Source organism: Macadamia integrifolia, unplaced genomic scaffold (assembly GCF_013358625.1).
Source record: "Macadamia integrifolia cultivar HAES 741 unplaced genomic scaffold, SCU_Mint_v3 scaffold713, whole genome shotgun sequence".
NCBI lineage: Eukaryota > Viridiplantae > Streptophyta > Magnoliopsida > Proteales > Proteaceae > Macadamia > Macadamia integrifolia.
Window position 1 is genome coordinate 156,317 of NW_024870521.1, and position 14,347 is coordinate 170,663.

Sequence of the window (14,347 nt, forward strand, 5' to 3'; positions counted from 1 at the left end):
ACTCTTTGATAAGTTGCCTCGGCATTCTTCAATCCAAAAGGCATTACCTTGTAACAATAGGTTCCCCACGGAGTGGTGAAGGCTATTTTCTCACGGTCCTCTAGGTGCATACTTATTTGTTTGAATCCCAAGAATCCATCCATGAATGACAACAAAGAATGCCCCGCCGTATTATCTACCAATACGTCAATGTGGGGTAATGAGAAGTCATCTTTAGGGCTCACCTTGTTAAGATCTCAGAAGTCCATGCACATCTGTACCTTCCCTTCTTTCTTTGGTAATAGTACAATATTGGCCAACCAATAGGGGTACTTCACCACCTGTAGGAACCCTGCATTCCATTGCTTTGTAGCTTCTTCTCTGATCTTTTCACTCCATTCTGGCCGTATTCTTCCGAGCTTCTGTTTTACCGACTTTACCCCAGCGTAAGTCGACAATCGATGCTACACGATGTTGGGGTCGATACCAAGCATATCCTTGTAAGACCAAGCAAAGACCTCAGTGAATTCCCTCAAAAGATTAATCATTCATTTTGCTTCTTCGTCATCAAGGGTAGTGCCAATTTTTACCTCTCGAAGGCATTGGTCGGTTCCTAAATTAATAACCCAAGTATCCTCATGGATGGGTTGGGATTTCTTTGGTTTGCATTGTTTTACTAATTCTTGATATTTATTAAGATCATCATCAGAAAAAGGAGACAAGTCATACTTGGAATCAAAAATTTTATTCATGAAAGAAGGAGTAGCAGACTCGACATACAAGGACTCTGGACTCTTCTCAAGAGGGGAGGTTGACATAGAATTATAAACAATAGACTCGACTACAGACTCGATAACTGGCTCGATGCTTTTGCTAGGGGTAATCAGGCTGGTTGACTCAATAACATGAGCAAACTTGAAGTTTTCTCCAATGCTTGTCCATTCAGAAGTGGTTCAGTGGCCTGATGGATGAGGAGATGTGGCAAAGTGCCTTCTTCTTCTTTTGAGAAAGTTGCTGCTATTTCTTCAGGGGTGCAATGGTTCCTTTGGACAGGTGCCCGCTCCTTCATGAATACCAACTGATCAATCTCATGCTCTCGGAAGCTGAACTTTTTGAGGGGTGAAGATCAGTGGAGGCTGCTCAATCCCTTTTCTATGAAGTTGATCTTTTCAAGCCTACTGAGGGATGCCATCCCATTGCCTCGGTTACATCTTTGACCACCTTCACGAGCCTTCCCGTTGCAATTGGTTCGGGCATAGTATATACAAACCATCATCCTCTGTGCTCTCCTTGGTTTTGCATACGTGCTTCTTCCTCCAAAAGGATAGGGTTTGAGCTCATGCAACTCTCGGGCCCTTAGCTCTTGTAGGAGGGAGCAAATGAAGCATTTCACATCAAGGGAAAGTTGTAGACTCCAGGTGAGTCTTATCTTCTTTTCCCACTCCCTTTTCAGGAGGACTCGAGGACTTGGCAATTCTTTAGATTGGATTAGTGTTGTGGGGTTGCCGGAGGTGAACCTATCATCAATCATTGCAACTTCTGCTATCCCAGTAATGCAGTTGTCTTGATCATTTTCCTTAATGAGCATTTGTTGTTGTTCCACTTCATGAGTCACCCAATCGAACTAATCTTAGAAAAAATCTTCAAGTCCTAGTTGCATCTTGGCGGCAGTTTCATCAAACCATGGCTCCACATTTCCACAAAAAGGGAAGACCTCTCCTTCTTTCATGAAGTACCCATTAAGAGTAGGATAGTAAGTGACAGAGATCTTCCTAGTCATCCTCAGCACTTTCTGCCCTTTGACAAGTAGGGGAGTGTACTCGAGACCATTCTTCCCTTTGTTCACTGCCAAACTAGGCTGCTTTGGAACTCCTTGATGATATTTTCCTAGCCCCATGCCCAGAAAGTACTGCATATTCTTTATCATCTGATTCACTGGCGGACTCCAAATGGCTTCATACTTAGCTGGGATTTTCTCCTTTGGAGCTTCTTTGGCAATGGCTGCACAAGTGGTGTCTAATTCAAAACCACTCAGTTGCACCTCCTGGTCTTGTTCTTCCCCATTTTCAATGTTGGCAAAAGTTTTAACCACTTCAGGATCTCCGGCCACTAAGACCACCTTCCCCTTATGAATGAACTTCATTTTTTTATGGAGACTAGAGGACACCGCCTTCACAGGATCCAACCAAGGCCTCCCCAAGAGCATGTTAAAAGCTGTCGGTATATCAATGACTTGGAAATCAACATCAAACTTCACCGGCCAATCTTTACAGCAAGGGTAATGATGCCAAGGATCTTCCTTTTGGTATTATCGTATGCCCTTATGGTTTGGGTGGTTGACCTCATTTCTTTCATGTTGATGCCGATACTCTTTGCTGATCTCAATGGTAGCACATTCAAAGCGGACCCATTATCAACAAGAACTTGGGGAACCACTTTGTTAAGGCATTCAACTGTAATGTGGAGAGCCCGATTGTGTTAGGTTTCCATAGGAAGCTCGGAATCCAAGAACATCAAAGACTACACTGCATATGTTGCTCCTACTATATGTATGAGGTGTGTCGGATTTATCTCGATTGACACTTATACATTAGAAAGAGACTTTGAGACTGCTTCGCGGTGTGAAGGGGATGCCATCAACAATACCCAAATGGAGATATTTGCCTGGGACTTATTGAGTTGAGCCAAGATTGGGTTCTCTGGCTCTTTCTTTATGCTGCTAGTTCCAACCTAATTAGCCCTTGGCTATTCTACTGCTAGAGCCTTGCCTTGTAGTCTTTCCCAATTCTAGTTTCCATCACGTTGATTGGTTTTTTCACGATAATCTGTGGGATAACTATCTTCATCATCACAGTTGGTTAGGGTGATTATCCCCACCATAGAATCATTTTCTTCATCGAATTCTCCTTTCCTGCTTGGGTGGGAAGTTGAGGACCTCCATAACTATCTATAGCCCTGGCTCGTAGCTTCTTGACTACATTGGAAAGCTATTGGAATGCAACGTCTACCACCTCTGTGATTGTGTCATATGGTCCTATTTCCTCCAGATCATCCAATTGCTCTCAGTAGAAAAGATCATTGACGGTTACTTCACCCAGCATTTTGTCAATTTCTTCTATCCTTTCCTGCATCTTTAAGGCAGTGGAGTATACTTTACATAGCTTTTGTTCTGGCTCGACTAGGGAATCTGGTTCATCCAAATAAACTTGCATTAGCACTCTAGATCTTTCATCACTTTCTAAATCTGATGTAGAGTCATCTCCTCCCATGCATAGGGAAGGGTAAATGCCACCTATTGGATTAGCTATCAGATCATCACCACCAATAGCATAGACTAAGAAACATGTCGGATGTTCTGGTGAGTAATATTCTGACTCATCATCATAATCATTGTACCAAGGCCCTTGGTAGTCATCCCAGTTTGGATACCCATCGACCTCTTGAGAATTAGAGTCATCTCCATCCTTCTCATCTTCATTTTCATCGTCATCGTCATCGTCATCATCCTCTGTGTCGCTTCATATGTGGATTAAGGAAGTGTATTCCTTGATCTACTCCTTTATGGCCAATGTGGTTACTACTTTAAGAAGATCAGCTGTAATCTCTTAAATTACTTCTGGATTGTCTTATGAAGCTACAATAGGCTATTAGAGAAGTGGGATCACTCTCCTGGTCTTCCCCTAATGCATTTACTGACCCTATTGATGAAGTCATCTTTGAGGAATCTGATAGTGCAAGCATATCCTTCCAATCGTACTCATCCGTCCATCCTTCTTTTAGGTTATACACCGAACCTTGAGAATGGGATTGGCATGAGGGGATGAGATATATGAAGTGGGATAGTATGAAGATGATGTAACGTGAGAGGTAGGATATAAAGACTGGGGGTTATAGGATGAAAAGGTTCCTCCACTTTGATGGTGGGGAAAAGGTTGATGATATGGCGGAGGTTGATAATATAGTGGAGGTTGATAATATGGTGGGGGTGGAAAATATGGTGGGGGTTGGTAATGTGGTGCAGTGGAACCTTTTGTGGATGAGGAAGGATGAATGGTGGGTGTATGATCTTCTAATTCTTCTTTTGATGATTCTCTTCTTCTGGGGGTCCTTTTGACACCAGCCCTTTGACTCATGACTCTTCTGTAAGCACGGCCATTCATATGATTCTTCCGAGCTCTAGGTATAATGAGTTGAGTGGGGTCATTCTCTGCGGTTTCTTCATCCAAATTGTTCACATGACTAGGGAGTGGATTGGTATTGACATTAGGAGGCTGTTTGACCTTGACCTTGACCTCAATGGTTCTATTATCTACCAAGTCCTGAATTGCATGCTGTAAACCTAAACATCTTTCAATATTGTGCCCCTTCTGAGTATGGTAGGCACAATACTCATGATCCCTATACCAAGCTGGAGGAGGGTTGCTGATCACTTTTGGAGCCACTGTCCCTAGCAATTCTTGCTTCTTTAACTTCTCATATATGGCTGTTACAAGCATTCCCAAATCAAAAAACTATCTTCTTGGGTGAGGGGCCCTTTGGGTGGGTGCATCTGCTTGTATTATGAAGGGTTGCGAAGAAGTGGTGGGTGAGAGTGACTGTTGAACTGCACTCACCACATTAGTTTTTAGACCCTTTTCTTATCCCATTCGGATGTTCTTGCTTGCATCTTAGGAGGATCCATGATACTGGGCCTCTGTAAAAATTTTGTTCTCCACATGCGTTCTGGTGGCTATTAAGGCATCAAAAGTTTACAAATGCTAATAGTAAAGAACATCGTAATAGGGTTTTGACAGGTTTTCTATCAACATCTCTACCGGCTCTGCTTCTAAAGGCCTATCTGCAATTTGAAAGCCTTGTCTCTAAATCTCATCAAGAAGGCGGTGAATTTTTCTTTAGGCTGCTACCTCAATGTCTCAAGCTCCCAATGTTTCACATCCACCTCAGTATTGTAGGAGTACTGCTTGGTGAAGACTTTCTCTACCGTTGCCCAGTTCTGAGTTTGTGATGACTCCAACTGTGTGGCCACCTCAGTGCTGGTCCTGATAGGGCTAACATGAAGGTCTACCCCATTTGGTTATCTACAAGTTGCCATGACTTGGTGATGCTAAGGAAGACTTTGAGATGAGCCTTGGGGTCTCCTGACCCATCAAACCTATGAGTCTACCACTTGAATTTATCTGGAATTCTTACCCCAAAGAAGAAAATTATTTCCTTAGAATCCACTGTTTGGCCTTTTGAGCCTTTTCTTTGCTCGAATTATGTTCTCCAACTTCTCTAACTGCTCTCTCAGTTTCCTTTCTTTCTCCGTCTCTGGAGGCTCAAAGCGGACGTGTGCTGCAAATTCCTCTTCTTCATCTTCAATCACTACCCTAGGAGGAGGGACCTTGGAATAGGCCCCTTGTTGACCATTCAAATGGGTAGGTGAAGATCCTCCCTGACCAGTTGGTCAGACATACTCTAGTTCTCCTAAGTTAACTCAGGAAGAATTCCCACGATGACCTGTAGCTCCATTTTATTCCACATCTCCCGTAGTCGATGCCGGCTCATTCCTGGGATCATCTCTAGAAGGGTTCTGAAGTGTAAGCAATATCTGAGCTATCCCTCTCTTGACTTCAGCCATTTCTGTCTACCAGGCCTATTTGGGTGTTTCTATGTTAGGTAGATCCATGATTACAGGGCTGTAATCACTTAGGCGAGACAATCAAGTACCCTGACACGTCCAAAGGAACCACGGAGAATACTTGAGGTTTGGAATTGTGCCTGAACCAAAAGTGGTTTATCTTAGGATTCTTGAATTCCCAACCACTTTTTCATACTTTAACAAACATTAATTCATCCAAGGTCAATCCGCTAAATGGTAGGTGTGGATAGGGTTTGATGCCTTTGGTCCTCCCAATGCCATAAGCAGGAAGTTCATACAAATGGCTTGTTGAGAATATTCTCATAAAACATTTCATGTAATAAAGACATGCTTTCCTTGCTCTTTTCCCACTAGGTGTCCTTCCTCCTGATTCTTCTTAGGACTTCTCGGGTCTTGACATGACTACGACGAGATTGCCCTTGAGTCACGTATCTGGACATTCTTCCAAAGGAGGAGGGACACCTTTTATCCAAAACCCACTTAGGAAAGCAATTCTTTACGCCAGGAATATAATATAGTAACATTAATTTTTAAGACCACAAACAAGTCCTATAGTTTGCTTGTGGCGCTCCTAGCTTTTTCATTTATTTTCTACATGATGCGAGCGTGCGGTGGATGTAATAAGACCGACAAGGCTTCCTTGATAGGATCTATATACGTAAGGTACATGATCCTTTTGATATACCCATAGGTACAAGATCAAGGGGGTGAATTCCTTGCCCATTACTCGTGACTACACACGAGGTTAAGCAATTGGCCACGGGGTGGTGGAACCATGAGTGATTGTGTGCAAAAGTGTAATGTAGGGTAACCATCATTCGATCTCAAAATGATGTAAAGTGCTCAGACCTCCCAAAGGGTGCAGGAACAAATACAAACATCCTTGCCGTTTGATGACGCATTCAATCTCAAAATGTTTATAAAGTGCACGGACCTCCCCGAGGGTACTGGCGAAAATACAACATCCTCGCCGTTTGACGATAGCTTTCATTCTTGTACAGGAAGCGGGTATCATTTACTCTCAGAGTACTCTCCATTACATGCATTAACCTCCCTGAGGGTGTGAGCATGACAGGGAGTCCCTCGCCAAATGATTTCACTTCGAGCAAGATGCATGGTGCAGTTAGTGAATACAATTACAAACATAGGGTTAGCCAAACATGTTTTCAAACAAAAGTGGTGGAAAATGTTCTTGCATTTAAAGGTAGCATCTAGTATCGGAAGCTTGACATTTATCCCCAGTGGAGTCGCCACTGTGAGGGTTATGGCCAGAGGAATGGACTATGCATCCCCCATCCTCTCTCCTCTCTCTTTCTTCACTTTTGCATGAGGGGAGGAGTTCGTCATGGTGTGCTTTTCTTGTGGGCCTTGCACTACCGTATTACCACTTGGAGATACGTGGAGGCCTATTTCATAAGACTGTAAAATTAGTCATTTGAGACAGGGATTTTGATGATGGTCCAATTCGGGAATCAGGATCATACAAATGGGGTTTGGAGTCACCACCTAGGGTTATGGGCCTAAGACCTGGGGGTGGGCCCAATTCCTGAGAAAAGGTCCCAAATTTGGTCTGGTCCAGAGATTTAGGGTAAGTGTCAGGTTATAGAGTTGGGAAGGTGTTAAGCACCCAATCTGCCTGATTCAACCGGTCTTCTTGCTAGATGCTTGAGAACGAACATTTTCCATAATTATTACTATTCCACATGTATGGCTAAGTTATCACACATATATACATTAATTGGATTCAAACTACTATATACACTAAAACAAGGCATATATAAAGTCTACATTATGACGAGTTGGTTGAGAAATTATACCTAAACTTAACCCCTATTTCGGGTCAATAGGGGTGGGCCCCTGACTAGTACCGGTTCAGACTGTCTTTCATGTTCTCTTGGCTCAGGGGAAGATGGTCTTCATCTCCAACTTCCTTTTTTGAGAGATGCTAATTGTGATGATATTCACACAGAGTTCCATCTAGGAATGGTCGCTTTTGGATTTGGATTCAGATAGAGCTTCAGCTAGGTAAGGCTATTTTCAGATTTAGATTCGGATAAATCTTCAGCTAGGGAAGGCTATTTCTGGGCTTGGGATGAGGTGGCACTCTGGAAAAGCTTCGGCTAGGGAAGGCTATTTTCAGATTTGGGATGAGGTGGCACTCCGACAGAGCTTCTGCTGGGGATAGGCTAAGGGAGGGCTAGGCTGAGGTGGCACTTCGACCGAGCTTCCACTGGGAATGGCTATTTTTGAAAAGATTCCAAGGACACTCAGACAGGGGTTCGACTAGGAACGGCTATTTCTGAAAAGATTCCAGAGACACTTGGACAGGGGTTCGACTAGGAATGGTTATTTCTAAAAAGAAACGAGCTGACCTAAAAATGGATTAAAGAACTCCAAAGTCCTGAAGAACACTTTAAAGATCCGAACAGAGTTTCAGATCTTAACAAAGATCTCTTCGTAGACCTAAAGAACCTCAAAAAAGGGGGGTTTATATCTCAGGAATGCTCAAGTACTCTTAAGAACACTCAAGGGAGGTGGCCTAAGAACATATTGTTTTTTGATTAAAAACTGGATCTAAATAAGAATTTAGATTGAAGATCTTCAAGATCCCGAAGAACACTTCGAAGATCTAAATGAGCTTTTGGATCTTGACGAAGATTGCCCCGAAGATCAGAAGAAAATCAAGAGGGGGAGGGGAGGAAAATTTCACTATGAAAGAGCGAAAGGGGATTCTAGTCTTGATCTGTTTTTTCTAAAGGAGGGGGTATTTTATAGTATTTTCCAGCTAAACAAGAGAGGGGGAATCCCTTTATCCAATGGACGGAAGGGGGATTCTTGCCTAAAGTGAAGAGATAGGATTTTTGTCCTGTGGATAACGGGGGGGGGGGTTGAAGGAAAAAATGGGTGGGAATTTTTGTCCAGTGGGTAAAAGGGGGTTTTTGAAAAAACGAGAGGAGAGAGAAATTTTAGCTGGAAGAAAGGTGATTTTCAGAAAAATGGGAGGAGAGAGAAATTTTAGCTGTAAAAAGGAAATTTTTGGAAAAATGGGAGGAGAAAGAAAGTTTAGCCAGAAAAAGGTCGTTTTCAAAAAAGCAGGAGGAGAGAGAAAGTTTAGGCAGGTAGTGCGGGTGATGTCACGGGTATACGACAAATAATACGCAGGTAATGGCCGAGGTGGTGCGGGCATGGGCAGCGGGTGCGTGCATGCATGGGCAGCAGTGGGCAACAAGGTTGGCAAGGCCACGGGCCTATGCCCACGAGGTCACTGGTCTGTGCCCAAGGGGGCGCAGGCCAGCAGGCCCAAGAGTGGCAGGGGTGGCAGGGGTGTGTGCGTGGGCTTGGGGCTGGGCATGGCTGCGTGCATGGCATGGCGACATGCATTTGTGCATACTCATGTGTGCATGTGTGCATGTACTGCAGCCATGTGTCGCTGCCATAGGCAGCAGCCAAAGGCAGCAAGCACGCGTGCGGGTTGGCCCTTTGGTCCAATGCGCACAGCGTGTGCATGATTACTAGTTTTTTCGGTGATGATTATGGGAGATCCATTGATCCAATTTTGGCATGTCATATATCACCAGCATCGTATTTCTGAGCAGTATTCATCTGTATGGTCATCTTGACCGGATTCCCTTATATATGAAAAGTAAAAAATGGACCTTCTCTCTCTTTCGCATGGGGTTTCTAGGGTTTTAGATAGGGGAATGTTTTTATCAGCATCTCTGTTAGTCGAAAGCCTGGAAGTCACGCCCAAGATCCATATTTCATCATAGTCAAAGGAGGGTGACAAAATTGGGTGTCTACACTTAGCCCTCCCTAGCCAATCCCCAGCAGAAGCTCTGCTGGAGTGGCACCTCAGCCTAGCCCTCACATAGCCTATCCCCAGCGGAAGCTCTGTCGGAGTGCCACCTCATCCTAAGCTCTAAAACAGCCTTCCCTAACCGAAGCTCTGTCCGAATCCAAATCCAAAAATAGCCTTCACTAGCCGAAGCTCTGTCTGAATCCAAATCCGAAAGTAACCATTCCTAATCAGAACTCCGAATATTATAACAATCAGCATCTCTCAAGAAAGGAAGTTGGAGGTCAAAACCATCTTCCCCTAAGCCAAGAGAACATGAATGACAGTCCAAGTCGGTACTAATCAGGGGCCCACCCCTTTTGACCCAAAACAGGGGTCAAATTAAGGTATAATCTCTCTCCTCATTTAAGCATAATGTAGATATCTAATAGACCTTGTTTTAATGTACATAGTAGTTTAAATTCGATCAATGTATATATGTGTGATAACTTAGCCATGCATATGGAATAGTAATAATTATGAAAAATGTTCATCCTTAAGCATCTAGTAGGAAGACCGAGCAGATTGGGTGCCTAACACTTTCCCAACACTATAACCTGACACTTGCCCTAAATCTCTGGACCAAACCAATTATCGGGCTCACTCTCTGTAGTTTCCTCATCCAGATTGTTCATATGATTTGGGAGTGGAGTGGTATTAACATTGGGAGGCTGCTTGACCTTGACCTCAATGGTTCCATTGTCTACCAAGTCCTAAATTACATACTGTAAACCCAAACATCTTTTAGTATTGTAAACCCAAATCAGAAAACTACCTTTTTGGGCAAGGGGCCTTTTGGGCGGGTGCATCTGCTTGTATTATGAAGGGCTATGAAGGAGTGGCTGGTTAGACTAACTGCTGAACTGCACTCACCATATTAGTGTCTGGACCCTTTCCCCATCCAACTCGGGTGTTCTTGCTTGCATCTTGGGAGGATCCTTGATACTGGGCCTCTCTCAAAATTCTATTCTCGACACGTGTTCTGGTGCCTATTAAGGCATCAAAAGTTTGTAGATGGTGATAGTAAAGAACATCATAATAGGGCTTTGACAGGTTTTCTATCAACATCTCCACATGCTCTGCTTCTGAAGGCCGATCTACCATCTTTGCGGCCTTATCTCTAAACCTCATCAAGAAGGCGGAGAATCCTTCTCTAGGTTGCTGCCTCAAAGTATCAAGTTCTCATCGCTTCACATCCACTTCGATGTTGTATGAGTACTGTTTGGTGAAGGCTTTCACCACTGTTGCCCAATTCTGAGTTTCGGATGACTCCAACTGTGTAAGCCACCTTAGTGCTGGTCCCAATAGGGTTAGCATAAAGGCTTGCCCCATCTGGTTATCTGTAAGTTACCATGACTTAGCGATGCTGAGGAAGACTTTGAGATAAGCCTTGGGGTCTCCTGACCCATCAAACCTATCAGTCTGCCACTTAAATTTTTTAGAAATTCTTGCCCCGGATAAGAAACTCATTTCCTCTGAATCCATTGCTTAGTCTTCTGAGCTTTTTCCTGCTCGAATCATGTTCTCCAACTTCTCTAACTGCTCTCTGAGTTTCCTTTCTTTCTCCGTCTCTAGAGGCTCCATTTGGACATGTGCAGAAAACTCCTCCTCCTCATCTTCAATCACTAGCCTGGGAGGAGGGACCCTGGAATAGACCCCTTATTGACCATTTGGGCGAGTATGTGACGATCCTCTTTGACTGATTGGCCTAACTTGCTCTAGTTCTCCTGAGTCAACCCGAGAAGAGTTCCCACGATAACCCGTAGCTCCATTCAGATCCATATCTCCAGTAGCCAGTGTCGGCTCATTCTTGGGATCAGTTCTGTGAGGATTCTGAAGTGCATGCAATATCTGAGTTATCCCTCTCTTTACTTCAGCCATTAATGTTTGGAAGGTCTCCACGAAACAGACCCAGGCTTGTTTGGGTGATTCAGAGTCGTGTGGATCCATACTAACTCGACTGTAATCACTTGGTGGTAGACAGTCTCGAGGAGATGATGGAGCTGACACTCTACTTAGGTGAGTCACCTGATTACCCTGACGCGTCCAAAGGGACCACGGAGAATACTTGAGCTGTGGAATTGTGCCTGAACCAAAAGAGGCTTATTTTAGGATTCTTGAATTCCCAACCCCTTGTTCACACATTCACTAGATTAACAACCAATGATCCATCCAAAGTTAGTCCGCTTAATGATATGGGTGGATACGGTTCGATGCCCCTGGTCCACCCAATGTCATAAGTGGGAGATTCATACAAATGGCTTGTTAAGAATATTACCATAAGACATTCCATTTAATAAAGTCATGCTTTCCTTATTCTTTTTCCCACTAGGTGTCCTTCGTCCTGATTTTCTTGGGACTTCTCGCGACTTGATGTGACTCTGACGGGATTGCCCCTGAGTCATGTATCTGGACTTTTTCCTTAAGGAGGAGGGACACCTTTTATCCGAAACCCACTTAGGAAAGCAATTCTTTATAACAGGAATATTATATAGGGACATTCTTTTTCAAGACCGCAAACAAGTTCTACAGTTAGCTTGTGGCGTTCCTAGCTTCTTCATCTATTTCCTACATGATGCAAGCATACGGTGGATGTAATAGGACCGACAAGGCTTCCTTGACAAGATCTATATACGTGAGGTACGTGATCCTTTTGATATACCTATAGGAACGAGATCAAGGGGGTGACTACCGTGCCCATTACTCGTGACTACACACAAGGTTAAGCAATTGGCCACAAGGTGGTGGAACCGTGAGTGATTGTGTGTAAAAGTGTAATGTAGGGTAACCATCATTCGATCTCAGAATGCCGTAAAGTACACAGGCCTCCCTGAGGGTGCTATCACAAATATGGACATCCTCACCGTTTGATGATGCATTCGTTCTCAGAATGTCATAAAGTGCACAGACCTCCCCGAGGGTGCTGGCATAATTACAACATCCTCGCCATTTGACGATACCTTCCATTCTTGTACAGGAAGCAGGTATCATTTGCTCTTAGAGTACTAAGTATGTCATGCACTAACCTCCCTGAGGATACGGGTATGACAGGGAATACCCTTGCCAAATGATTTCACTTTGAGCACAATGCATGATGCAGTTAGTGAATACAATTACAAACATGGGGTTAGCCCAACACATTTTCAAACAAATGTGGTGGAAAATATTCTTGCATTTAAAGGTACCATCTAGTATCGAAAGCTTGACATTTAATTCCCAGTGGAGTCGCCACTGTGAGGGTAGCGGCCGGAGATGCCTCCACCCTCTTTGTGAAAAGGGGTATGGCGTCAATTCCATCCTCTATCCTCTCCTTCTCTTTTTAACAAGGGAGGGGTGTGTCGTGTGTGGTTACTTGTGGGCCCCACATCGCCGTATCACCGTTCAGAGATACTTGGAGGCCTATTTTGCAGGAGTATAAAGTTCATCATTTAAGATGGGGGGTTTGGAGTCGCCAGCTAGGGTTATGGGCCTAGGACCCTGGGGTGGGCCCAATTCCTGAGAAAAGGGCCCATAAATTGGTCTGGTCTAGAGAAGTTACAGAATTGGGAAGGTGTTAGGCACCCAATCTACCCAGCTCGACCGGTCTCCTATTAGATGCTTAAGAACGAACATTTTTCACAATTATTATTATTCCACATGCATGGCTAGGTTATCACACATAAGTATATTTACTGAATTTAAACTACTATATACACTAACACAAGGTCTATATAAAGTCTACATTATGACAAGTTGGTTAAGAAATTATACTTGAACTTAACCCCTATTTCGGGTTAAGAGGGGTGGGCCCCTGATTAGTACCAGCTCAAACTATCTTTTGGATTCTCCTGACTTAGGGGAAGATGGTCTTGACCTCCAACTTCCTTTCTTGAGAGATGCTGATTGTGATGATATTTGGATAGGGTTCTGGCTAGGAATGGTTACTTTCAGATTTGGAATCGGACAAAGCTTCGGCTAGGGAAGGCTATTTCTGGGCTTAGGCTGAGTTGGCACTTTGGCAGAGCTTCCGCTAGGGATAGGCTAGGGAAGGGCTAGGTTGAGGTGGCACTCCGACAGAGCTTCCGCTGGGGATAGGCTAGGGGAGGGCTAGGCTAAGGTGGCACTTCGGTAGAGCTTCCGCTTGGGATAGGCTAGGGGAGGGCTAGGCTGAGGTGGCACTTTGGCAGAGCTTCCGTTGGGAATGGCTATTTCTAGAAAGATTCCAAGGGCACTCGGATAGGGCTTCCGCTAGGAACTACTATTTTTGGAAAGAAACGGATTGACTTAAAAATGGATTGAAAATCCCCAAAGCCCCGAAGAACACTTTGAAGATCCAAATAGAGTTTCGAATCTTGAAAAAGATCTCTCCATAGACCTGAAGAACCTTAAAAGGGGGTTTCTACTTTGTGTAATACTCAAGAACACTCAAAGGAGGGGGTTGAAGAACATACTACTTTTGGGAAAAAAAAAACTAGATCGAACTAAGAAGTTGGATTGAAGATCTTCAAATTCCCAAAGAACACTTCGAAGATCCAAACAAGATTTTTTACCTTAACAAAGATCACTCCGAAGACCCAAAGAAAATCAAGAGGGGGAGGGGAGGAGAGTTTCACTACAAGGGAGTGAGGTGGGGTTTTGGTGTGTGAAATCCAAAGGAGGGGGTATTTATAGGTTTTTTCAGCCAATAGGAAAAGGGGAACCTCTCCATCCTTCAGACAAAAGAAGGTTTCTTGCCTAAAGTGGGGTGAGAGGACCTTTATACACTAGGTAAAAGAGGGGTTTGGACCAAAATGGGTGGGGGGAAGGTTTTTGTCCAATGGGTAAAAAATGGGTTCTTCGGAGAGAGAAACACTAGCAAAAAAGCGATCTTTTGGCTTCAAGTGGGTGAAGGGGGGAATCCCCTCACCTATCGG